Consider the following 27,376-nt stretch of genomic DNA (forward strand, 5'->3'; position numbering starts at 1 on the left):
TGCTCATGAGCGTAATCTTATCACGTGATTTTGGGCAGCTTTCAAAAAAGAAAAAAAATGTGTCTTACGATTTGCAACACAACTTGTTTTCAAGAAACCATAAGCTGTGGCTGTTCCATCACAAGCATCCAGTAGGTGGCAGAATTTCATTGGCCAGGAACATTACAAGGGTCATGCAATTATGTTTTCCTCAATGCAAGATGATGGGAAGAGAAGCCCTTTTGTTTAGCCACTCTTTGGTTTACTTGTAACCATAATATGGGTTGTCATGGGTTCAAGGAAACACTGTTGATAGATTCAATTCAATTCAATTCAATTCAATTTTATTTGTATAGCGCCATAACAATACAATTGCCTCTAGGCGCTTAACAGAGCCCAGAGCCTGAACCCCCTTAGTGCATGCACAATGGCAACAGGGGCAAGGAAAAACTCCCTGTTGGGCAGGAAGAAACCTTAAGCAGAACCACGGCACATAAGGGGGGACCCATCTGCTTAAGGATAGCATCCAACCAGAGGTTATGAAGACAACTGCCTAGATAGCCTAGAAGTACAAATGTCATGGTGTGTTTGAGGGGAATAAAGTTCACTTATTTTTCTATGAAGTCCATTGTTTCCATTAATGTAAAGAGTCAAAGACGGTATTCAGGACTTATATTCATACTTTCTCAGCTGCGGCAAAAAATACACAGAGGAAAACTGTATTAAAAGATACTAATTGTAGTTGAATGGTTCTAGTGTTGGGTACTGAGAACCGGTTCCAATACAACAGGTACCTACCCAGACCGAAATGCAACTTAGAATTCGGTGCTTCCTTTCAGTGCCAGAGACGATTGAAATAAATAACAGCAACAAATCATGCTGCTAAATAAACATAACTTACGTAAAATATTGTCTAATAAACTGGAATTATTTCAGGCTGCAACTTGAAACATGGAGGCTGGTTCCAAAACTGTACAAAACTAGTGATAGCTAACGAGCAGTACTGTCAGTGGCGTAGATCTGTCTGAGTACGATCTGTATGAATAATTGTTTGGGTTGCTAGGCAGATTTTGTGGGGCACATTTAAAATTGCCCCATCTCCCAATGTAAACTTTGGCCTGTAACGCTCACACTCACTGGTGATAACATAGCAACAGCCTTATGACAGCGAAGAGCAGGTAGCATTTCACAGAGCAATCACAAACAGAGCTAGCCATCAATTTAACAGAACAAATGCGGAAAGGTAAACGGTCAAAAGTGTGGCTGCATTTCGCACAAAAATATGCAAAACAACGTGACGTGCAGCAAATGCAACAAAACGATTGCATGTAGCCATAGGGGGGAAAAAAGGCAAGAGTCGAAGGCAGATCAGCAACAGCAGTCTGAAAACTAAATGGAAATGCCAGCAGAACTAGCAGTACAAATTCACATACAGGGGTACAAATAACAAGATTTAGTATAACAAAATAGAAAAGATAAGTATAAACAAATCAGAAAATGGTGACAGTTCATGAAATAAATGCAAACTAAATAATACACTTTTAAGTCCGACAGGTAATTATCCACACAGCTAGATACAATTCCACTTAGCCTCACAGCAGGTAAGTGTTTTCAGATTCTTATAGCCTCTCATGCTTGTTTCCAAAGTTCTCCCATGGCCATCTCAAGAAAGTCTTCCCTCATGAACATGAGGTGCCCTTAAAATAGGGCAGCCAGCTGGCTTCAATTGAACCAATTTGGTCTCCTGGGTCCAGCCACTTTGGTGTTTCGCACTACTCCTCCCCTGTTGAGGGGAATTATTTATTCACATGCGTGGGGAGAAGCAGCCGAAATATTAAAAGGGGAAATTACCACACTGTTAATGAAAAGCGCTGTCAGAATAGCTCCGCCAGACCAAAGTCTTGGTTGGGGAGGCACACACAAGGGCTGGGCACTAAACGGGAGATATTTTACCCCAACCCAGAGAGGCTAGCGCTAGGGCTTGGCCGTTGAATGGAACAATTTAAATGCAACAGGTTTACCCCCTAAACTATGCAAAGTGCAAGAGCTGCCTCGACGAGGACGCTCTATGGATGCAAATGTTCAGTGTTCGAACGATGGTGCGCAAATACGCGCGAGATTCCGTATCAATGTTCCACCACGACGATTCTATCTTTCCTACAAGATCTAATAGACAAGGGCAGAGCCTTCTCGACCATTAATGTGTTTTTGGCCGAGAACTCTGCATGCCACGTTGTTATTGGGGGCAAATCAGTGGTCCAACACCCACTAGTTGTTCGATTCATGAAAGGAGCGCAACTCAGCTTTTCCTGTCATGGGCAAGCCCTATACGGGTAAGCCTATTTCTAAGGAGCGGCTTTCACACTGGATTGTGAATGCTATTTGTTTAGCTTATTCCAGCAAGGGCCTGTCGGCACCGGCTGGTTTGCGTGCATATTCTACAAGGGGTCTAGCAACATTGTGGGCCTTGTTTGAGGGTGTGTCTTTGGACGTTGTTTGTAGGTCAGCAGGGTGGTCTTCCTACCAAACTTGCGTCAGATTTTACAAACTTGATGTCACGGCAACACCCCTAGCGCATGCAGTGCTTGGGGTTGGTGCATCTAGGTCGGGCCCTTCGGGCTCTCAGCCCTTGTAGGTTGGCAGTAGGCATTGAGACAGGCTTTTGTGAAATACAGGAGCTACGTTATCCCATAGTGAGACACCGAAACGAATGCTTGAAAGAGAACTTTAGGTTATTTGCATAACCCTGGTTCTGCATGAGTGAGGTGTCTCACTGCATGACCCTCCTTGCTGTGCAAAGCGAGAAGAGGTTTGCTTGTTTTTTGAATGACTAAGTGACGCTGTGTATCCCTATATATAGGAAGGCGGGTCTGCCACGCATCACAGGTGCCAGCCAAAGGGGCTGGCATAGTGATATAAGGCTTCTGAGGAATAGTGGCTGGGCGTATCCCATAGTGAGACACCTCACTCATGCTATTTAAAGTTTTCATCACTGTGTAATTATACTGCGTATTTCATAACTTTTCACTAGTGCTGTCAGTTTAACACGTTATTAATGGCGTTAACGTCAACCCATTTTAACGCTGTAACAATTTGTATCGCGTGTTTTTTAGTTTTTTTTAGATTAACATTCTTTTTGGCCTCGCACACTGTGTAGTAGGCTAACTTTACGTTTGAATGAATGGTGAGCGCGATACGGAGAAATGGATGATAAAAAGCTTCTGAATAGAAAGTTTACCTTTAAAAGTTGTGTTGTGCAAAAGAAGCGAGCTTCAAAATTCAACCACTGAGAGCGCAGAGACTGACATGCTCTCTCTCGAATTTCTCATATGCTCGCGTAAAGACTTTACCTGCTCGCGTGGAGGCTGATTTTGCTTGCGCAGGTGAAGGACTTTTGGCACTGTGTGGGCGGGAGCTAATGGAAGACGGGCTCTTCTCTGATTGGTCCTGAGCGTTGAGGCTTTGCAGACTCTCTCTTATAGTCACGTCACTCAAACTAGTTTAAGTTGCACAAAACACACACAGCAGCGGAGACGCTCACTTGGCTATCACGCATATCACTTTTCCTAGGCAATATTTGTTAATTTAGCCTACTCTGGTTTGGAATATGGGGAACTATTCCTGCGAAGGATATCACCGGCAGATTGTCGCAGGACATTACAAGCACTGACAAGGCATGCATGCGTTGGTTATCATACAAGTTTTTTTATCATCGCGCTGCAAATGCCATGTGTGTGGGCCTATAATATGAATTAAAGTTCATGCTTGTGAAATGAATGCATTTATATGTTTATGATTGTGTGTTCAACTCATTGGGTTGTGCATGTGGGCTATAGTGGTTCACGCTGCTGTTCTCACAATTTCGGAACAGCAGGCTGTTATGTGCTTTAATAATGGGAAGGAATATGTTTCAGAACGTTGCCATGGAACTAGCCTAACTTTTTAGCTCCATATGACAACTGATATTTAGTGACGAACCGAAGTAATGGCACCCATTAAAGCTGCCAGTTGGTAACATGGTTTGCTACTAGCTATCTTTAAGCTTGCTGCTATAATCAAGTGTTAAGCACTACACAGTAAACAACAGTAAAATTTATGTCACAAAGTTTATTTTATTGAATTTGTTTCATATTACTTACAGTTAGCCCATGTAATTGCGAATGTGGCTTTTCCTGTCATGTTATTGCATTGTATTGTTTAGCTGCTAGCTAGTCTACTGCTGATCTAAGATTCTAGAGCTCCGCTGGCTGTCTCAGATGATTCCTGCGCTAGCAAGGAGCCTTGTGGAACTGTTGTAGCGAGCAGTGTTGAAAGCAGGGAAAACGCCCTGATCAGGGAATAAATTACATTAAAATATTGAAGTCAACTTTGAATACTTTGCAGCAAGAGCTAGCTACAACAGTTAGCAAGCAAAGGCTTCTTGCTAGCGCAGGAGTCTAAAGCTAGCTAGCAACTAGATCACGAAAACTGACTCTTTTTCCTGGAAAAGTAATCGTGGGTCAAATGCCCAATCACCCCTAGTATGTTATCAAAACAGGTTTAATGGGTACCGTTACTTCGATTTGCCATTAAATATCAGTCTTCACCATACAAAGATATATGAAGCTACCGTACTCAATGAGGTTTGGTAAACAATAGATGAGAATATGCTTCTCCAGCTGTCAAATCAGGACCAATCAGAGAAGATCCCATCCTCCTTTGGTTCCCGTCCACACATTGCCAAAACTATGAACTCGAGCGAGCAGATTTCGCACGAGCGCATAATAAATTTGAGCAGTAGACCAAGTATGTCAGTCTCTGCGCTTGCAGTGGTTACATTTCCTCTCTTGCAGCTGCTAAAATGAAGTGCGCAGACGAAATTCATGCTTGCGAAAATCTGAAAGTTGCTCGAATAGACGTTTGTTGCGCATGTGAGTTTTGGCACTAATCTGACGCCATACAGAAGAAGTAGGCTTACCTTTTATTGGTAACCTAACTGTTACGATTCATTGTTTTTGAAATAAGAGGCCTGACTTCTATGTTCAAAGCAAACTTGAAAAAAGAGAGTATTAAGCCATGGGTTAACTGCACTATAGGCAGTTAGAGTCCTTGTTTATCTGAAATGTGCACTTTATAATTTCATTTTGTACCGCCCTGTTTGGCAATGTTGATTTTCAATAAAATAAAACATTGCCTAAAGCAAGCCAATCCATGTTGATAAGAGCATTAAAATAAAATAAAAATAAAATAAAAATAAAAATGATGGAAAAAAATGATTGAAGGGACATTTAGAATAGATAATGAATAGCGATTAATCGTTTGACAGCACTACTTTTCAAACAAACCCACTTCAAGTCTTTACAATGTAGACTGTGTGTTCCCTCTACTGTTGAAGTGTAATATGGCATCTCAAGACACTTTTTAGCATTACAGGGATTTGATACCATGCCATCCTGTGTCAGAGAAGCACAGATTTGTGTTTATTTTACCAGGTGGAATGCATTTGAAATAACTGAAGTCTTGGGGCCTTTCATTTGCAGTATGAAGCACTTAGTGGAGAATTAATCATCATTTCAGCTGGCTGTAAGAAGCAGCTAGTTTGGTATTCTCAGTAAGTACATTTTTGGAAAGGTGGCAAGAGACAGAAAAAGACGTTGTAGGTGGGAACGAGGAAGAGAAAGATTTCTTTGATTGATTCATTTTCTTTGATTAAAACATATGATTATAAAACATTTCACATGTTTAACTGACAGTTTTGTGTCTCAACAGTATTTCTTCTCTCATCCTGCCTAAGATATGGCCATGGAGGAGAGTGATAAATGAAACCAGGACTGAGAAAATGTAAGGGATTGATTTTGAGTTATTTCTTAATATTGATGGCGTGTCTCCAATAAATGATTATGTTGTAGTATGGTCTTACCAATACAGGGAACATTGGGGTTGTAAACAGGCAGTAAACATTTTGTACTCCTAAGTGATAGTACATTTACATGTCTGTTCTGCAACAGAAACACATCATATGCATTACTTTGACCTACTGTTCTTTGTCTCTCTTTGCGTCTCGCCTAAACATACAGTACATACCCAAAATAAATCAAGAATAGCTCCACAACTATCAGGCCGATATGAATAATCTTGGTGTCTATGGATTGGTAAAACTTTTAAGAATGTCAGTAACATCATGACTGAGTTCATTGTAATAAACCAAAGAAGAAATGTAGGTGTATATCTTCGCCTACAATGTATTCCAGATTACACAGTGGATACCACCATGATAGCAATGATACCATGGAAAAATATGCCACTGAATTCATTTAGCAACTCGTTCACTACAACTCTACCACAGAAATAGCACAAATAACATAGATTCTGCAAAAGTTTTAGTAAGGCTAAGACCAGAGAGACTCTCCATTGGCCACTTGGATACCCAACGTGTTCCAAATGTTTTATTTTTTACCTTTTAAAAAGGAGATCTGGCTAATAAATACTACTGATTTCAACTGCAGTAGGCTATATCCACACAATGCAATCTTTGGCCGTCACATATACCCAGTGAATTATCAGATTGTGCCATTTTGCACAGTATAATATCAACAAAAACAATTCAATTGTGCAGGTTTAGTCTCCAAATAAAGCAGTTTTATTATAATAATGAATTAATTAATTAATTAATTCATGTTTTTATGTGTTCGGTTGTGTTTGGATGTTCATGAGTTTATGGGGTTTGCACAGATTAAGTGCAGTGGTACTTTTGAAAACAGTTCCTGCTTGGGCTGAGACATAGGGCAACATTGCACCTGCTGCAGTACAGTGGTGTAAACTGTGTTAACATGACTGTTGGGTCTCATACTCCTTTCACTCTCTAATATAATGTTTGTAAGGAAAGGCGCGCTCTACTTCCAAAATAAAGGCAATTTTGGGTGCGAGTGAAAAAGACTGCTATATTAAAGTAGAAAAAAAACTCACTCAAGCTTGTGTAATTAGTAATTTATTTACCAGTTTGTCCACAGATACGTTTCAGCCTAAGCCATAGTCAGTGTGTGTTATTCGAATATAATGTGTCATCAACTCGGGCTGTTACGTTCTTCATATAAGTTGTAGCCTCTGCTTTATAGAACATGGTGTCCCTGACTTGAAGTAAATACCGTTGCTAATATCTTAGTCACTGCATATAATGACATTATACAAATGATTTGCAGACTTGATGCCTGTAACCTTAGAGGTCATATGAGATTGTGGGCTCACCTCCAGAGTGACATTACAAGGTCTAAATAGGTTTGAAGACCTTCTTATGACTCGTGTCTGAGAGCTTACTAGGTTTTACGACTTATTTTGGTCCATGCCTTAGAGAAACTGTCTATCCGTCTTAGCTGGTATTCTGTTTTTGACAGAACACATTAAAAAATTATTAGATGTTTTGAAAAGATGCTGTATACAATACCCTTTAAAGTGGATAGGCGATGTAAACTAAATCGGTTATCTTGTAGATTAGTAGTCAAAGACAGCGCTGACGTAAAGCTGCATCCTGTGAGGGAGTCTGTGAGGTGCAGTCAATTCTAACACCATGTTTGGTAGATTTCTGTTTCAGGTTTTCTGCTTAGTGAGCTACACAGTCTGCTGTCAGTCTGACTTCCTGTTACGTGGGGAGCCGTATTGTGCCCGTCTGTGTGCTTGTTCTCTGTCCCCCTCTACAGGTGACCTGGTGTCTGATTGGGTTGCAGGTGTTGGTTGAACTTCACCTATACAAGACACCCATTTCACGTTCATCGCTCTCCCTGGCTCTTTGGCTCTCCCCCGTTCATCCAGCCACACCCTGTCTAAGCTTCCAGTTTCGTTGGGCCTGCTGCACGGCACTCCGCTGGCGCCCTGCTTTATCATCGTTGTTAACAGAGTTTCGTTTGGACGCAGTTTAATCTAGAGTTAACATTTTGCTTTATGTGCGTTGGTTGTTTTTGGTGGTGGGTTTTTTGGCACGCTTTAAGATCAGTTCAAGCCTAGAGTAGGAGGAAGTTTTCCCGGAAGACTCACCACATTTCTATGTCCTTTTGTTTAACACGAGTAGCTTATATCTCCTTTTTATTTCCACGCAGACAGTGTGAGTGTTTGCTTTCTCTTTTGTTACTAGTTATTTTCATCACCACCTTCTCCATCCGTTAACTCTTGGTTTGTTTATAAATATATTTACTTTTCACCGTCACCATTTTCTCTTGGCTACTTTTATGTTATGTTACCATTTCTTTATATCAATGGTTTTGTAACACTTCCCAAATAGCGTGTCTTTCCTCAGTGCAGTAACTTGATGACTGTGACAAGGACCTGTAGAGCATGTGACATCATTCACTGCTAGTAGCACTCACAGCTGTCAAATGAATATGCCTAGAGAGGATCTAGCAACAGAACTGGAGTAGAATTCCTCCTCACGCTTCTAGCCAGTACATATTTTTTACCAGAAAGCACCAGTACTCACACTGCGTGGCTTTACCTATTCAAGGAGAGAAGGCACAAGGCCCAAACATAGACTACGCCACTCCAATTTATAGGGTAGGAGATCCTAAATCCAGTATATCGTAGGTTCTCAAACCTACCATTACATGGGTAACAGGTGAGTGAAGGCCTGTTTGGCTGAGCATTAGATCAACAGGAGAGAGTGGACAAATAAATGAAACCATTTGGGGAACACGAGGCTGTCCTCAAACCTAGTAGGCTACATGAATGGGGAATGCATTAGATATTGAAGGTCGCAAGCCATGTTTATGCTGATGAGTTTTGACCAAGTTGAATGCAATCTCTTTCGACATTCCGTTGCGGCCAAGAATATTTTGAGTTAAATGCGCTGGTGTGGTTTGACATTTCTTCTCCAGCCTCAGTCTCATTACAGTGCAATATGTCATTGTTGTCAATATCATTAATGTGTGTTTACATCCTGGACAACTTTCGTTCACAACTGACTGAGCATTTCATTCAAGTCGGACAAATCCGACTCCCTCTTCCTAGACTAGCTTCTCTGCGTCATGCTACAGTAGAGATAAGCAAGGGGTTACTTTGGACAGGAATTGTCACGGACACAGACACTGTCACAGACACTGTCACAGACACTGTCACAGACAACTTCCTAAGTCAAATAATAGATTAGGCCAAGACATTTCCCTATCACTTACTAAGGCTAGTGTGTCATGTCTCTCCATACACCCACACAGAATCTCTCTCTCTCTCTCTCTCTCTCTCTCTCACACACACACACACACACACACACACACACACACACACACAGTTATCCACTGTTTATCGTCTGTGCATTTCTAAAACGCAAACTGTAAAATAAAATTGCTGACAGCTCACCTGCTTAAATTAAGATGGTCTGCAAAGGACCGGTCACTCTTCAGACACACAGCTGGGCACTGGAGACAAGGGTCTGTGTATCTACAAATGAATAAATCAACAAATAAAGACAAAAAGAGAGAAAGAAATACTGACATAAAGCAGTCTCTCTGATACAAATTAATGAAGTTTTGACTTTTAAAAAAGCAGCCATGTGGACCAATCAGATCTGTGGGTCGACTTCTGCTACCCCATTAACAGATGTGTTGACAGAAGCAGGGAAAGCCCCGGAATGAAAAGTAAGAGGAAGTAGAATGAAAATCAAGATGAAAATGAACACCTTATTTAAAGTAACATTATGCAACAATTTTACACTTTTTGAGGTATGGTTTTATAGGCAACTAGTTTTGGTACTGTCAAGCTAAAAAGGCACCGGATGCCAAAAAGAGCCCGGGTGACGTAATGTTGACTTTCGAACGCCTCTTGAGTGACAGTTTCTATGCCAACGTTAGCATTACGTAACCCGGTCACCACGTAGGCCGGGCGCTTATTAGCTTTAAGTCTCAGAGTCGTTCGAAAGCCATCAGCTACTTTTAAGTCGCTTAATATTGTGCCTTAACGGACACTACGCACCCGGACGCTTTTTAGCTATCAGTCAGAGAGTCTCAAGAGTTGTTCGAAAGCCATCAGGTACTTTTTACACGCTTAATATTGGCTGCCGGTCTTTTGTAAGTAAGCACACATCAACAGGTTTCGCGCGCTAGCATCTATATTGCTAATAGCAATTCCTCCTTTTGTGCGACAATATTAAGCGACTAAAACGTAGCTGATGGCTTTCGAACTACTCTTGAGACTCTCTGACTGATAGCCAAAAAGTGTCGGGGTACATAGTATCCGTTTAGGCACAATATTAAGCGAATAAAAAGTTTTAGCTACACCTGCCTGCTGGTAACCTGTAAGTTAGCAATGTCCGCTAGCAAGCCCCCGTTGTTCTGTAGTAAAATGTTGTGCAAACAATGCCCTGTTTTGTTCAAATTTAATTGTGGGTGCCGTCAGATATGTCTTAAAATCACAACACATTAAGGACTTTCTTAATTTAAGCACAACAACAGATGAATAGCTTCAAGCTAACAAGATAGCTCGTTACACTAGCACGAGCTAGCTAATGAAATGTGCTTACTTTGATACTATAACCAACTAGCGAATCAACCACTTTCCTACCAAAGTCAAACATCAAGCACATGGTTGTTTTGGTTGGTTTATTGTAGGTCAAATACAAGCAAGCTGGTCTCAGGTAGCAAAGTACAATGCAAGATGCTCTGAAGTAAATCGCGTTAGGGTGACGTATTGGCGTTGGCATAGCAACTGTCACTCAAGAGTCGTTCGAAAGTCAACATTACATCACCCGGGCTCTTTTAGGCATCCGGTGCCTTTTTAGCTTGACAGCACCATCCTCAAATGTGTCTCACATGAGAATTTAAAAATACAAGGACGGATACATATAGACAGACAGATTTATAATCAAAAGTCTGAATATATATGCAAAAGTCTGAATATATATACAAAACGAAGTCTGAATATACAGTGGTGGCCAAAATTATTAGAACACCTGACAGATCTGAGAATAATTACCTTTTTTTTTTGGCTCCAAAACATGATTTAATTTCAAAATGTTCATGAAACATGAAGATGGCTGTTCTGATTACAACAAATATCAGATGAAGTGAGTCCTACTTTTTGTATCCACTTTTAACTTTAATATGTGGTACATCCACCTTTTGCAGCAATTGCCGCAGCACATCTCTCTGGCATAGAGTCAATATATTTCTTGAGAACTTCAACACTTATGTTATCCCATGCCTTCTGCAAGTCAAGCCAAAGGCTTTCCTTGGAATTTACAATAGATATGTCGAGTTTATTTTCCAACTTGCCCCGAATTTGCTTGATGGGTTTGAAGTCCGGACTTTGAGAGGGCCAGTCCATCATTTTCAATGTTCCAGCAGATTCCTTGTCGCAGGTAGATCCGGCAATAGTTAAAATAATGTTTAGGGTCATTGTTGTCCTCTTGGAAAATAAATCCAGGCCCAATAAGACGTCTCCATGAAGGAACTCTGTGCCTCACCAGAATGTTGTGGTATACTTTTGTATCTATGATGCCATCAATTTAGCCAAAGTCACCTGTTCCTGAGGCTTAAATTGCACCCCACACTATAATACTACCCCCTCCTTGTTTAACTGTTGGCAAGAGACACTAATTTTTATATCTCTCCCCCTCACTTTGTGGAACATACACGCTTTGCTTGTTGATTAACTATTCAAACCTGGACTCATCAGTACACAACACTTTCCAATACCAAACCATTATTTTTTTGTCCATTTCTTGTGTTCTTTTGCAAATTTCAGGCGTTACACTCAATTGTTGTCTTTCAGTGATGTTTCTTTGCTGCTTTTCTGCCAAAAAGTCATTCTTCTCCCAGTTTCCGATGGACCGTTCTGGAAGACACTGTTGCGCCATTAGTCATTGTGATATTGATCTCGTCACACAGTTCTTGTTAAGTCTTTCTTCGGTCTTGAAGACTGAGAATTTTGAGATGCTTCACTTGTGTGTCTGAGAGTTTATTTTTGTGTGTCTGAGAGTTTCTTTCGGTTCTGGTGCCATGGTGGTCTAAAGTGTACTGTACAGTGCTTGGACTGCATCTCAAGTCCTTGGCTATGCGGCAGTAACTCCAGCCAGTATCAAAAAAAGCCTTTATTCGAACCCGTTGCTCACTCGTTAGCTCCTTCTTCACCTTAGCCATGTTCAAAGAGCAACATGTGCTTCAAGACTGCTTCTAGAGGCTTTGGATCTATACCATTTGGTGGTGTGGCCTCAGTGACAAAACCCTGATGTTACCAATCACTTAATGAGCAGGATAGACCTTGTACATTCAAAATAATCGCCGAGCTGTGTCCTAAGACTCATCATCAATTTAACCACAATAACACCTGACAATGATTACACAAGTAATTTGGCTTCTTCTGTGCAGGAACATGATAGTGTGACATTGACAGTGAAATAGGCCTATCTTGTTTTTGTACGGAAAATGACCTAAATCTCAATATGATGGCTCTTTTCTATGGTTTATAAATCATAATGATGACTTTGTAGATATTTCATTAGTTTTTAGGGTATTTTAAAGGCACCCAGTGCAACTTTATGTAAACATTCAATGAAAAATAAACATTCAATTTCTAGTCTTTTTTGCATGTAGTAAGTTTCAATAACTCCATACCATTACATATCGACATTCAAGGAGCAAAGATGAGACGTCGTTGTGTGGTGAGAACTGATAGAAAATCGTAAACAACAACAATCGCAGTTGGGGAGAAACCATTTTTCCATTGACTGGAACCTGCTTTATTTATTGTAGGTTACCAAAAAATAAAGAAAATGGCGGCGATTGTTGTTGTTATCGATTTTCTATCAGTTCTCACCACACAACGACGTCTCATCTTTGCTGCTTGAATGTCGGTATGTAATGGTATGGAGTTATTGAAACTTACTACGTGTAAAAAAGACTAGAAATTGAATGTTTATTTTTAAGCCTCGAAAGTTGCACTGGGTGCCTTTAATGGCCAATTCAACAAAAACAACTGAAAACTCTTAAATATGTCTAGTGTTCTAATAATTTTGGCCACCACTATACAAAACTCTGAACTCTGAAGCGCTCAATCCGTCTTTGTCCGCCATATTGGATTGATCGTTTCCTATTAAATCAATGGTACCAAAATGTTTGTAATTGCGTATTTTCTGCTTCATGAAATACTGTTTTTCTGTTAAATTGTTCAATTTTGACATTGATTTCTCACTAGAAATGCAATAATAACACGTTTATTTTACACCGTTTGACTTCACAAAGGATATTTTTAGAGGCAATTTCTCCATTGACTTGACTGGGGTCTTGTCAAAACCTTCGTAATTGCTTGTTTTCTGCTTCATGAAATACAATGCAATTTGGACTTGCCTGTTGGCCTGTTCACATTTATTACAGTTTGTTTGTTTACTCTTGTGTTCTATGTTAATTTGAACTGTGCCTTATAAATAAACTCAACTAGACTTTTACAGACATAGTACAGTACAAACATATAGCCAGGTGCTCCATTATCAGCCAGCTGATATTCTCATATATGTGTATATATATATATATATATATGTCTTGCATTGTGCATGTACACTTTAAACCTCACAGCCATTTCTTGGAAATACATGCCGTTGAAGTTTCAGGCACCTTTGACAAACAGCTTCTTTTTTTGTATTCAGTATGAAATAATAGCTGAATTATACACCCATTTAATTTTAGCAATCCAAAATGTGTTTTTACTATATTAATTAGGCTTTTCACTCTTTATGATAACACAACATCTTAGAAAGTTGTACCTGATGAAGGGACCACTGACTGTCCTCCTGCAGTGTAAAAGGTGCAGATTTTTCTCTGTTGATCAAATTGCTGTTTATTAACCAAATTGTCTCTCTTATAACGTGACAGTTGTTCACAAATGCTGATGGCTGTGGAAACATTGCTCGTCATCACCATATCCATTAAGTTCATATACTTCATCCATTACAAATTAACTTTTAAGCTATTAACTATGGCACCAAATATCAATTAAAAGCGTTCTGTAACTTTGAAAACTACATTTAGGCTTTAATTCTGCAAGACCGCAAGAGTCCTTGCGCCTCCCCCACTTGACAACAACTGTAGTCACCGCAAGCAGATAAAGTACTCCGCATAGCAGCATCCACATCTTCCTAAACTGCCATCATTGGTGACAGCCAGGTAACAACACTACGCCCCTAAGCCCCCAAGTTTGTTACTGTTGTGAAATTAAACCACTATTGAAACAGTTTGATGCTGACTGCAATGGCCCAAGTAGCCAAACTTAGACAAAAGCCCTCAATTAAACTTAACAAATCATAACCAAAAGTAAATATGGATAACATGGTTAATAGTCTATGCAATGCTGAGGTGGTTAGCGGAGGCAAAAGCTGTCCTTGAGTAAAAGTATCATTGCGATGTAATAATAAGTAGAAACATTAATGGTTTGACTAGCATAGCCAAGCAAGAAAACACAGCAGTTGGCTTTTGCATGTTATTGTGCAAACTCAGAATGTATAGCAGGTCACAAAAAGGCTCCGTAGCCATGGTAACCTGACCACAGACTCTTTTCAAGGTAAGCAGCAGGAAATCCTCTTTGTTGAGGCGACGACAGTTTGTCTGTTGCCTTTGAGCATATGGAGAAAATTACCCTGCAGGTCATCAAATGCATGTAATGCCTAAATTCTTATAGTATTTAACCCTTCGCAACCAGCTACAAATATGTTTGTACTATACTATGTCTGCTAAGTTTAGCTGAGTTTATTTGCAAGGCACAGTTCCAATTAAAATAGAACAGTAAAACAGAAGTGGAACAGAGAGTGAAACAAAATGCATTTGTATGACACCAATTTTTCTTGCTTCACAACATAAATATCATCCATTTAGTCGCCATACACTTATAGAGGGGGAGTGGAGCATAGAACACATGTTTTGGGGTAATTTGCAACAATAACACTGCTATTGTGCTAAATGATGCCCTTACTTCAACAGGTTTGCCAACTTTTTTAGATATTATTCTAAATAATACCACTGCCTATTGTTTATGTTTGTCAAAAAGTACATATTTTTAGTTTGAAATAGATTGAAATGTTTGTTGTCTTACTTCAGTTTCCAGAGCTGAAGACTCAGAGGTTCAGGACGTGTGTCAAACCCTCACAGAACATTTCTGTGTGAGATGAAACACGCTAACGTTTCGTATCAACAGTCAAGGGGAGGGGTGATTTGTTGAATCCAACTTTTTTTTTTTTTTTTTTTTGAGAGGCCACTGCTAGCCCAGACTTTGTGGACTTCAACTTTTTCCATTAAACAAATAGTTATGTAACAAGTACGGCTATGGTGTGATACAACTTCTTACTTAAATAGTGTGGATATTAAGTCATCTTAAGCACACATGTTGGTTTTTGAATAGGTTCTTCAGTTCTCTTGAATATGTTATGTAAAGAAGCCACTGCTAGCCCAAGAGGGACAGTTATCTAGAGGCAGAAGGTTTAATCTGTGATCTGTCCAGTGCGCTGATGAGACTGCTAAGAAGGCCTGAGCTTTCTCTTGACAAATCTCCCTCCAATAAGTTTTATTATTAAAAACTACAGATAAGCTTGTGGCTTGTAGTTAACAAATGGTAATCAGTAATATTATTTCTCTCTGAAAGTTAACTAATTCATTTACCAAGGACTTATCTGTGTTCACAAAGGAATCATGTACGGATATATCCACACAATTCTGCAAGCAGTCTGTAAACTAGTTCAGGGACCAACTTTATGGTAATACTTTTACAGTTAGTAGCCTAACACAAGCAGTCACATTTTGTGTGTTTATACCATCATGCAATTCTGCCTCAATCTAGGACTGCCTCTGCCCAGTGAATGCTTGACACAACAGACTCCTTTTAACTACTGGAAGTAACTGAAGAAGAAACAATACTACGGATTAACAATAAATTATGTATTGTTATGCCAAGAATGATGAAATACAAAACAGATCAAAAAGTATTTGAAACACTTAAGTCAAAGCTCTAATACTATTATTCTTATCTGCTTTGCTGCTCTCAGACTTTTGTGGTTGACTGTCAGTCAGTATATTTGATGATGATCTGACTGATGAAACTGTATATGTAATAAGGAGCATACAAATTTGTATATATATAAATATATATACAGTATATACTGTACATACATATATTTATACATGGAAGCATACAGGAACAGCAGCACATCACGTATCTGATAAAGGGGAACCTAGCTATATCTACGTTTTTACTGTACTATGTCTGTAAAGTTTAGCTGAGTTTATTGACAAGGCACAGTTCCAATTAATATTATTAATAAAACACAAGCGTACAAATAACAAACTGAAATAAATTGAACAGGCCAACACAAAAGTGAAACAGAGTTGGAAACAAGATGCATTTGTGATACGCTGCATTGTGCACGTACACTTCAAACCTCACGGTCATTTCTGGGAAATACACGCTGTTGTTTAAAAAAAAAAATAGAACAGCAAGCAGCAGAAGGAAAGGCCATGTAGCCATGGTAACCAGACCACAGACCCTTTTCACAGGAAATCCTCTCTGTTGAGGCGACGACCATTTGTCTGTTGCCTTTCAGTATATGGAGTAAAATTACCCTGCATGTCATCAAATGCATATAATGCCTTCATTCTTATCTTATTCAACCCATTGCAACTACATTCTCAAATTTGTTAAATTCTAACAAACAGGTAACAGGTAGGATTTGTATGACACCAATTTTTCTTGCTTCACAACATGAATATTATCAATTTAGTCGCATTACAAACAAAGGGGGGAGTAGAGCATGGAACGCATGTTTTGAGGTAAATTGCAACAATAACACTTTTAAGAGCAGTGCTTAACGATGCCAGTGCTAAATGATGCCCTTACTTCAACAGGTTTTCCAACTTTTTTAGATTTCTTGATCGTAAAATATCACTGCCTCTTGTTTATGCTTATCAAAAAGTACATATTGCTTACAACAAGTGTTTGAAATAAAATTAAATGTTTGTTGTCTTACTTCAGTTCCCAGTGCTGTAGACCCCAAGGTACAGGACGTGTGTCAAGCCGTCACAGAACATTTCTGTGTGAGAGGAAACACACAAACATGTCTTATCAACAGTCAAGGGGAGGGGCGATTTTTTAAATCGAACTTTTTTCTTTTTGTTCTTTTTAAGAGGCCACTGCTAGCCCAGAGAGAGACAGTTATCTAGTGGCTAAAGGTTTAATGTGTGATTTGTCTTATACGGTGCCCTGATGACCTAGATGACCTAAGTTCTCTCTTGACCAATCTGAGTCCAATTAGTTTTATTATGAGGGCTGTGAAATGATTAAAAATGTTAATCAAATTAATCACAGGTTTCTGTGGATTGATCATGATTAATCACATATTTTTCTCTGTATATTTTTGTGAAAAAGATGAATGACAAAAGACGGATATATACATTTAAAATGTTTTCTTTTTTTATTCATAAAAGACAAAAACAAGGGTGCTGCAACTGCTGCAAAGCAATAATCTTTGCTATTCCATATTGGACATTAATACATCTAAAATGATGATCCTTATGTAATAATATGGCTTTGTATCAAATCACCGGTTATTGCTTTCAGGTTGTGCCTTATGCATACCTTGGGGTAGTAAGGAGCAGGATGCCCATTCACAAAATGCTACAAAGATTAAAATAAAAAAAAGTTCATAATGGCCTTTTGGGACGCTTTGTTCAAGATTGATACAGTATATTAAGCTCCTTGCAATTTGATGGCGTTTGCTATCGCTATCTAGGATAGCTAAGTGTGCAACCTTACAGATGGTAACATTAACATTTTGACAGTAACATTAACATTTTATTTTATCATTAACACATTTGATGCAGAGACTAGTTATGTACTTGTAGTCGTTATAATACTAGTTGACATGTACCAACTGTTAAGGGGTGTTCTCTAAACTAGATTGTTAGCTAGATAGCTAACCCTAAGTCACTAACCCTGAATACAGATAGGGATACAAACTTATATGGAACAATGCTATAACTACTGTTATTACTTTTAAAACCATTATTTAAAACATTTGAACATACTGAGGGACAGAGAGAGGGAGATATGGCATAACAGCAACTTTTTCATGTCTTACATCATTAATTACATTATATAATACATTTTTGCATTGGATTTTTTCTCCCCTATCTGCATGTTTGTGTTGGTTTGCTTGATGATGTTGAATCCTTAATAAACCCTTGTGTCTTTGACCAATGACTCTGACTGAGCTTGTTGGCCATGGTAACCCTGCACCAGGGTCCGTCACACTCCTTTCATGTCATACACGCGCTGTTAGCCTACTCTGCCTCCATGGGCTTGGTCCATAATCACAAACTCCATAACACATTGTGGATAGGCTATATGCTATGATTCCATTCTTGACACTCTTTAATAAGCCTGAGGCTAAGATTTCAGGCAGGTGTTTCATTAAGTGTTTCATGGTGGCATGTTTAGAGGGTGTCTCTTCCCTTTGTCATCCTAAACAGCAACCTACCTGTCCGATAGGCGGGTCGAGTTCGTCTTTCAGTGAATGTGATTACAAACACAGAGTGACTCACTCTCACGTAGGCGACGCACATACAGTCAACTGCTTCATACCGCTCCTTGTCACAGGGTGTTCAATGCACCACCAACGTGTACAGTCCCTACATCATGTACTGTATGTTTAAGCAATATAGCACGAGTGGGAGTGGGGTAGGTAAGGGATTATCCCTTACCTATCCCACTATACTGCCCGTTTTTGGAGTTTATGTTTCGTTTGGATTATTCCCTTTTTGGAGACCTTCTGTGCTTTTGGATTCTACTTCTTATTTTGGATTTTGCTGTTTAAAATCAACGTCTTGCCTTCCTCTGTTTGACTCTGTTTGACGGTGATTAAATAAAGCCAAGTTCTGCATCTATATCTGCATCTGGGTCCTCACTAGCCAGCGACCCGGGTTCGCATCCCGACTCCGGTAACCTGACAGATGATATCTCTGGGATTGGCCTGTGCCACTGAGACTTCCTGTCCACCCCTCTCTCTCCTCCCCTGGTGTGTTTGAGTGCGAGGAGATGGAGGAGGGACAGGGGTGTGTGCGTGTGTGTGTGTGTTTGTGTGAGAGGAGAAGGAGGAGGGACATGCCCAGTGCTCGCACTACATCTACAGTCTGAGTGTTTGTGCGTGTGTGTTTGCATGCAAATAAAGGTCCTGGTATTAACCAATCAACATCGTAGTAATTTGGGTAGCCTACTATTAATGTTTAATCATGGTGGCACAACATTACATCCTTACTCGTCGACCTTTATTCGACGATGAGTAAAGATGTTATGTTGTGTCAAGCTAATGCTGCTTTTCAACATTAATAGGACCCAAATTAATCTTGTGTTCGAGCAATGTTGTGTAATGTAATTGCTAGCGATTACACATAAAAAACACATAACCGATGGGATTTACTGTAATAACTGAATAGAGGTTGCTGTGAGCTGAGCTCTGATGATTTTTCCGATTCTGTGATCAGTTTCACTTGCATATGTTCATTAGCGTAAATATATTAATGTTATATCTTGTCTGTCATAATTGTCTGTAAGATGTAGTCATAGGTTCTGGAATAACATTTTTTAAAGGGGTTTTAACCCTCTGAGACGGAGGCCTGTCAGGCACCTTGAGGTAGTTTGACATGCTTTGACATTTTTATACCCCTCTCAATCTGTTGGAAAACATGACACTTTAAGTAGAATGAATAATCCCTGAGTTAATATTAAGCCTGTGTGTTTTCAGTTGTTTATTCTGTGTGGCAATCAGTCTGTTAGAATACTGATGTGTTTGATTTAAAAGAACATTCTATGTCAGTTAGTTTGTAACGTCTCTTAGGTTGGATGCGCTGTATGTAACCTGCTTTAATCCTGAGAAGTAATCTTTAGTAAAAGGGCTATGCCATTGCCTATTTATTCTCAACACAGTGTCGACTCTCATTATTGAAACCAATAGGTTATGGGCCCAGACTAAGCTGAATAGAGCCGTGAGATAGTTTTCGGAAAACTTTGAAGAGGAAAGATGTCGGAATTGAAGATTGCGATTGTTCCACTGAATGGCTCTAACTATCCAACCTGGAGAGTGCAATGTCGGATGGCGTTAATGAGAGATGGCTTGTGGGGAATTGTTGACGGCACCACGGGCAGTCCTAGCCGCTCAAAGCCGGAGGATTTTGAGAAGTATGTGTTACGGAAGAATCGCGCTTTATCTACAATTGTGCTATCGATCGAACCGTCCTTGCTTTACCTAATAGGAGACCCTACGGATCCCTCTGCTGTTTGGCAAAAGCTGGCCAATCAGTTTCAAGCAAGAACATGGGCAAACAGACTGGCACTAAGACGCAAACTTCATGCACTTCGTCTGAAAGATGGTGAGTGTGTTCAAGATCATATTAAGACTATGTTAGAAACGTTTGACGCGCTGTCAATCATCGGAGATCCGATAGATGACGACGATCGCGTAGTTCATCTGCTAGCAAGTCTGCCAGAGTCATTTAATATGATAGTTACTGCATTAGAAGCAAGTGTTGATGTTCCAAAAATGGAAGTAGTGACAGAACGATTGCTGCATGAAGAGCGCAAAATGAAGCAGCGTGATGCTGATACAAGCAGTGATGTGATTTAAAGGGACAGGTCCGAAATGTCATCATTGTGGAAAGTTTGGACACATTAAACGAAATTGCAGAGATCTGTTCAGAAATGAACAAAATGGAGACAGGCATGTTCAAAAAGGCTCAAAGCAAAAAATGAACAAAGCTGAAGTGAAAAGAAAAACAAGTTCAGAAAGTGAAAGTGTTGGGTTAGTAGTGAGTCAAGCATTATCTGTGAAGTCTGGTGAAAGACTGAAGAGCTGGATAGTGGACTCTGGAGCTACTTGTCACATGTGCAATGACAGGAAGATGTTTGTTGAATTTAGAAGCTTACAGTCAACACAAGAAGTGACACTGGGTGATGGATACTCAGTACAAGCAACAGGACAAGGTGTTGTAATGCTGGAGATGATTCTCGCTGACACAACTCGAATGTGTAAGCTGAACAATGTCTTGTATGTTCCACGCTTATCATACAACTTGTTGAGTGTATCCATGGCAACACAGTCAGGGAAGATTGTGAAGTTCAAGGAAGATGAGTGTAGTTTGATGGAAGACAATGGAAAGCAGATTGCAGTTGCAAAAAAGGTGGAGAGTCTGTACTACATTTGTTGCAAAGAACATGAGAAAGCAAATTCAGCTGCCACTGAGAGCGTGCACAAGGAGACGAAAGAAACTGTCTGGCATCGCCGCTTCGGGCACCTCGGAGTGCAGAATCTAAAGATGCTAGCCAAAGAACAGTTAGTGGAAGGATTAAACTATGATGTGCTTAAAGACACAGAATTCTGTGAGTCGTGTGCTGAAGGCAAACATCATCGTAGTAAATTTCCAACTGATGGCAGAACACGAGCCAAAGAACCACTTGGTCTAGTGCACTGTGATGTATGTGGAAAAATTAATGAGAAGTCACTGAGTGGAGCAGAATATTTTCTCACGTTCATTGATGACAAAACTCACTATGTGTGGATGTATGTCCTGAAACGCAAAGATGAAGTCTTCAACAAGTTTGTTCAATGGAAAGCAGAAGTGGAAACAATTACTGGAAGGAAACTAAAAGTTCTACGCACAGATAACGGAGGAGAATACACCTCAACAGAGTTCAAAGACTTTCTGAAGACAGCAGGAGTGCGACATGAACTGACTGTTCCGAAGACACCCGAACAGAATGGAGTTGCAGAGAGGATGAACAGAACCCTGATTGAGACAGTGAGGTCAATGCTCGCTGATGCAAAGCTGCCTCAGAGATTTTGGGCTGAAGCTCTCTCAACAGCAGTATACCTGAGAAATCGGAGTCCAACAAAAGCTGTAGCTGGCATGACACCGTTTGAAGCCTGGACAGGAGAGAAACCCGAAGTGGACCATCTGCGTGTGTTTGGATGTGATGCCTATGCCCACATACCAAAGGATGAAAGAAAGAAGCTAGACCCAAAGGCAAGAAAGTGTGTTATGCTGGGATATGGAACAGAAACAAAAGGATATAGACTGTATGACACAAAACAAAGCAAAGTGTTCTACAGTAGAGATGTGATGTTCAATGAAGCTGTCTGTGGCGCTGGGAAGTCAGACTCAGGAAAGCAGAACATTGAGTACAATCTGGTTGAATTTGATTACACTGACAGTAAAGAACAAGTCATCACTGAAACTGCAGAGCCTGAGATCCGAAGATCAGGAAGAACCACAAGACAACCTGATTGTTATGGAGAGTGGGTGACTGTTGCCAACAGTAACCTGCATGAACCTGAAACCGTGCGTGATGCACTGACCAGTCCTGAGAAGTCAAAATGGAAAGACGCAATGCAGAAGGAGATGCAGTCTCTGTATGTGAATGAAGTGTGGGATCTAGTAGAATTACCTGAGAGCAAGAAAGCCGTGGGAAGCAAGTGGGTCTTCAAGGTCAAAGTTGATGCCGACGGGACAGTTGACAGACACAAAGCTCGCCTGGTGGCTCAAGGTTTTTCTCAGAGATTTGGATTTGACTATGATGAGACATTCAGTCCAGTCGTCAGATTTGAGTCTGTCCGCACTGTTGTTGCACTTGCAGCACAACATGGACTGAAGTTACATCAAATGGATGTAAAGACGGCCTTCTTGAATGGAGAACTTAAAGAAGAAGTCTTCATGAAACAGCCAGAAGGGTTTGTCGTGAAAGGAAAGGAAAACTTTGTGTGCAAACTGAAACGCAGCATTTATGGACTGAAACAGTCTCCTAGATGCTGGAACATCGTTCTTGATGAGAAATTAAGGAAGATGGGATTCATGCAAACAAAGAGTGACCCCTGCATATATACAGCTGCTGATGGAGAGATGTTTTTAGTTGCTGTTTATGTGGACGACATAATTCTTGGAGGGAGGAGTGACAGCCGTATAACAGAGGTTAAGAAGGAGCTTGCAAGATACTTTGACATGAAAGACATGGGAGGGCTCAAACACTTCCTTGGAGTGAAGATCATTCAGCGTCCAAACGGAAACATCTGGATGGGCCAGACGTCTTACACAAAAAGTGTTCTGGAGAAGTTTGGAATGGAGACCGCCAAAGCTGTCTCTACCCCAGCTGATGTGAGCACAAAGCTTGTCAAAGCATCTGAAGACTCAGAGAAGGTTGAGCAAGCGCTGTATCAGTGTGCTGTGGGTAGCCTACTCTACCTATCGACCAGAACAAGACCAGATATTGCATTTGCTGTCAGCAATGTGGCAAGATTCTGTTCTGATCCAACTAAGCAACACTGGACAGCTGTGAAGCGTATTTTAAGATACCTGAACGGAACACAAACACTAGGTCTGCTCTATTGTAAGGAAAGAGAGGAAGAGTGCATTGGATACTCTGATGCAGATTGGGCAGGAGACCTCGACGACAGAAGATCCGTGTCTGGGTACATGTTCAAGATGAGTGGCGCAGCAGTAAGCTGGAGGAGTAAGAAGCAGCCATGTGTTGCTTTGTCTACAGCAGAGTCTGAGTACATGGCACTAGCCAGTGCTGCACAAGAGGCAGTCTGGATGCGACAACTGCTGTCAGATCTGAAAAACAGTCCTGCTGGAGCAACAGTTATCTTTGAAGACAACCAGTCAGCTATCTGCATGGCCAAGAATCCGCAGTTTCATGGACGTGCAAAGCACATTGACATCAAGCATCATTTCGTTCGAGAGCAAATTGCAAGTGGAGCAGTGGAACTGAAGTACTGCAAAACTGAAGACATGATTGCTGATATGCTAACCAAAGGCTTATCACAGGCGAAGTTCACCAAGTTGAGAGAAATGGCTGGACTTAAACCATTAGTCTAAATGGACATTCTACCTGCTAGTGAGAAGGAGTGTTGGAAAACATGACACTTTAAGTAGAATGAATAATCCCTGAGTTAATATTAAGCCTGTGTGTTTTCAGTTGTTTATTCTGTGTGGCAATCAGTCTGTTAGAATACTGATGTGTTTGATTTAAAAGAACATTCTATGTCAGTTAGTTTGTAACGTCTCTTAGGTTGGATGCGCTGTATGTAACCTGCTTTAATGCTGAGAAGTAATCTTTAGTAAAAGGGCTATGCCATTGCCTATTTATTCTCAACACAGTGTCGACTCTCATTATTGAAACCAATACAATCTACCCGCCAGGCTACAAGCAGATGGGCCCCCCCTTATGTGTGGAGTCACTTCATAGCATTTATTTCTGCTAACAGGGCGTTTTTCCTAGCCCCTATCGCCGTAGTGCTTATTCTAGGGGGGTTCAGGACCTGGGCTCTGTAAAGCGCATTACTGTTTCAAAATAGAAGCGGTTTTTCCTGTGGCAATGGTTGTCAAATTTGGACCAAGTTTAAACAGTTAAAACAGCTGTAATTCAGTCTTATTTTGACAAATCGAGGTGATTGTGGTCTGAAGATAATCTGTGCCAAATTTGATGAATATTTGATATTCACCAAAAACGTTATATTCATTCATTTTAAATGGCAGCCACATCAATTCGGCCACATCAATTTGATTGACTGTAACTAACAAACGGTTGCGAAAATCAAAACATCAGGGGATAACTTTTGTGAGGCTTGGTCTGAAGATCATGTGTGGCAATTTTGAAGAAAATTCGACAAGAATTGTAGGAGGAGTCGCAAAAAAACGCTTTTCCTTAACATTCAAACTAGCGGAAAATCTATATAACTGGGTATTATGTCATAGAGAACGTTGAATTTGTCTCTATCCAGGGAATCCAATGATACCTCATTTTGGAAAATGGGGCTTATGGTTCAAAAGTAACGTGTGTAAACACATCTTCAACTTTTACCCATTGGTGGCGCTAGAGGGTTTGAGTGGGAGACATGAAAGTTGGTGAGATTGATGAGGGGACTAGTCCCAAAGAGTGTGCCAAATTTCGCAACCTTTGACCAAGCGGTTCAAATGTAACGTGTGTTAACACATCTTCAACTTTGACCCATTGGTGGCGCTAGGGGGTTCGAATGGGAGACATGAAACTTGATGAAAATGATGAGGGGACTAGTCACAAAGAGTGTGCCAAATTTCACAACTTTTGACCATGTGCTTCAAAAGTAACGTGTGTAAACACATCTTCAACTTTGACCCATTGGTGGCGCTAGAGGGTTCAAATGAGACGAATGGAACTTGGTGAAATTGATGAGGGGACTGGTTCCAAAGAGTGTGCCAAATTTGGTGACTATTTGATATTCACCAAAAACGTAATATTCATTCATTCAAAATGGCAGCCAAATCAATTCGGCCACATCAATTTGATTGACTGTAACTAACAAAAAGTTGCGAAAATTAAAACATCAGGGGTTAACTTTTGTGAGGCTTGGTCTGAAGATGGTGTGTGGCAATTTTGAAGAAAATTCGACAATAATTGTAGGAGGAGTTGCGAAAAAATGCTTTTCCTTAACATTGTAATTAGCAGAAAATCTATAAAACTGTTTATGATGTATCGAGTGCGTTGAACTCGTCTTGATCCAGGGAAGCCAACGATACCTCATTGTCGAAAATGTGGCACCAACTGCTTGGCCACCAATTATTATTTAGGAGTTGCGGCTGTCACCAGCCACTTGTGTGTTGTTGTTGTATCCTGCCACCCTTACTATGGTTACTAAAATCCCAATGCACCAAGCACACATAAACACATAAAATCCCCAATATCAATAAACTGGGCTACAGACAGTGCACGTTGAACTGTGAATGAGCGCTCTTACGGATCCCGGGTACAGCATGCGGCCTGTGTTTTGGCTGCAGCCAGCCAATTGTGCTCTTTTGAGTATCCTAACACCCTTGCTATCCTTCATTAAAACAATGTTGATACACCATGTCTGCCAACCATAGCTAAACATATCTCGTCACAATTAAACACAAACAGAATTCCCAAACACCTCACCAGGCAGCCTCTTCCTCTCCTACTATATCATATTATACTAATACCCATACTGATGATGGGGCCATATTACCTGCAGTCCATTGCTAACCAATGTTTTTGTCTTTATATGTTCATAAAAATTCATGTTCACTAACCAAATTGTCTCTCTCTTATAGCATGAAACCACTTTTGAAACAATTTGATGCTGACTGCAATTAAATGGGCAAAATAGCCAAACTTAGACAATATAGTCAATATAGATAGTCCTTCATTAAACTTTAAAAAACACAAGCTAGTCTGGAAAAACAACCACGTCAATAAAACAAGTGAACTCTGCCAGTTCCTTTGACAGGCAACTTGTGACAGGCACATGTGCGACGAGTAAATATGGATAATGTGGTTAATAGTCTACGAATGCTGAGGTGGGTAGAGGAGGCTGTCCTCGTGTAAAAGTATTGGTACTTTGTATTAATAATAAGTAAAAACATTAATAGATGATTTGATTAACATAGGCCAGCAAGAAAAAACAGTAGTTGGCTTTTGCATGTTATTGTGCAGGCTCAGAGGTTAAAGGAGTTCACACATAGGCCCCGTAGCCATGGTTACCTGACCACAGACCCTTTTCACAGGAAATCATTGCTGTTGAGGCAACACAAGTTTGTCTGTTGCATTTCAGCATACGTTAAGTTACCCTGCATATCGTTGTATGCGTGTATTTCTTAAGTTCTTATAGTATTTAACCCCTCGCAACTACATTCTCAAATGAGATACATTCATATATTAGCAGGTAGGATTTGTATGACACCATTCTTTCTTGCTTCACAACATGAACATCATCCCTTTAGTCGTTGTACAATCAGAGGGGAGAGTGGAGCATAGAACACATGTTTTGGGGTTCTTCCTGCCTAACAGGGAGTTTTTTCTTGCCCCTTTTGCCATTGTGCATGCACTAAGGGGGTCTAGGCTCTGGGCTCTGTTAAGCGCCTAGAGGCAATTGTATTGTTATGGCGCTATACAAATTAAATTGAATTGAATTGAATTGAATTGTCTTATCCAGTGCCCTGATGAGACTGCTCAGATGGCATAAGCTCTCTCTTGACCACTATGTTCCTAATGCGTATATTATTAACCACTACAGACACGCTCGTGGCTTGTAGTTATCAAATGGTAACCATATATCTCTCTTAGAGTTTACTCATTCATTCACCAAGGACTAAACTGTGTTCATAAAGGAATCACCTATGGATATATCCACGCTATTCTCCAGCAGTCTGTAAACTAGTTTAGGGACCGACTTTACGATAGCCTGACACAAGCAGTAACATTTTGTGTGTTTATACCATCATACAATTCTGCCTCAATCTAGGACCGCCTCTGCCCAGTGAATGTTTGACACAACAGACTCCTTTTAACAACTGGAAGTAAGTAACTCTAGGAGAAACAACACTACACATTAGCAATTAACAATTTATTGTAATGCCAATAA

Source organism: Sprattus sprattus (assembly GCF_963457725.1).
Source record: "Sprattus sprattus genome assembly, contig: scaffold_52, whole genome shotgun sequence".
Taxonomy (NCBI): domain Eukaryota; kingdom Metazoa; phylum Chordata; class Actinopteri; order Clupeiformes; family Clupeidae; genus Sprattus; species Sprattus sprattus.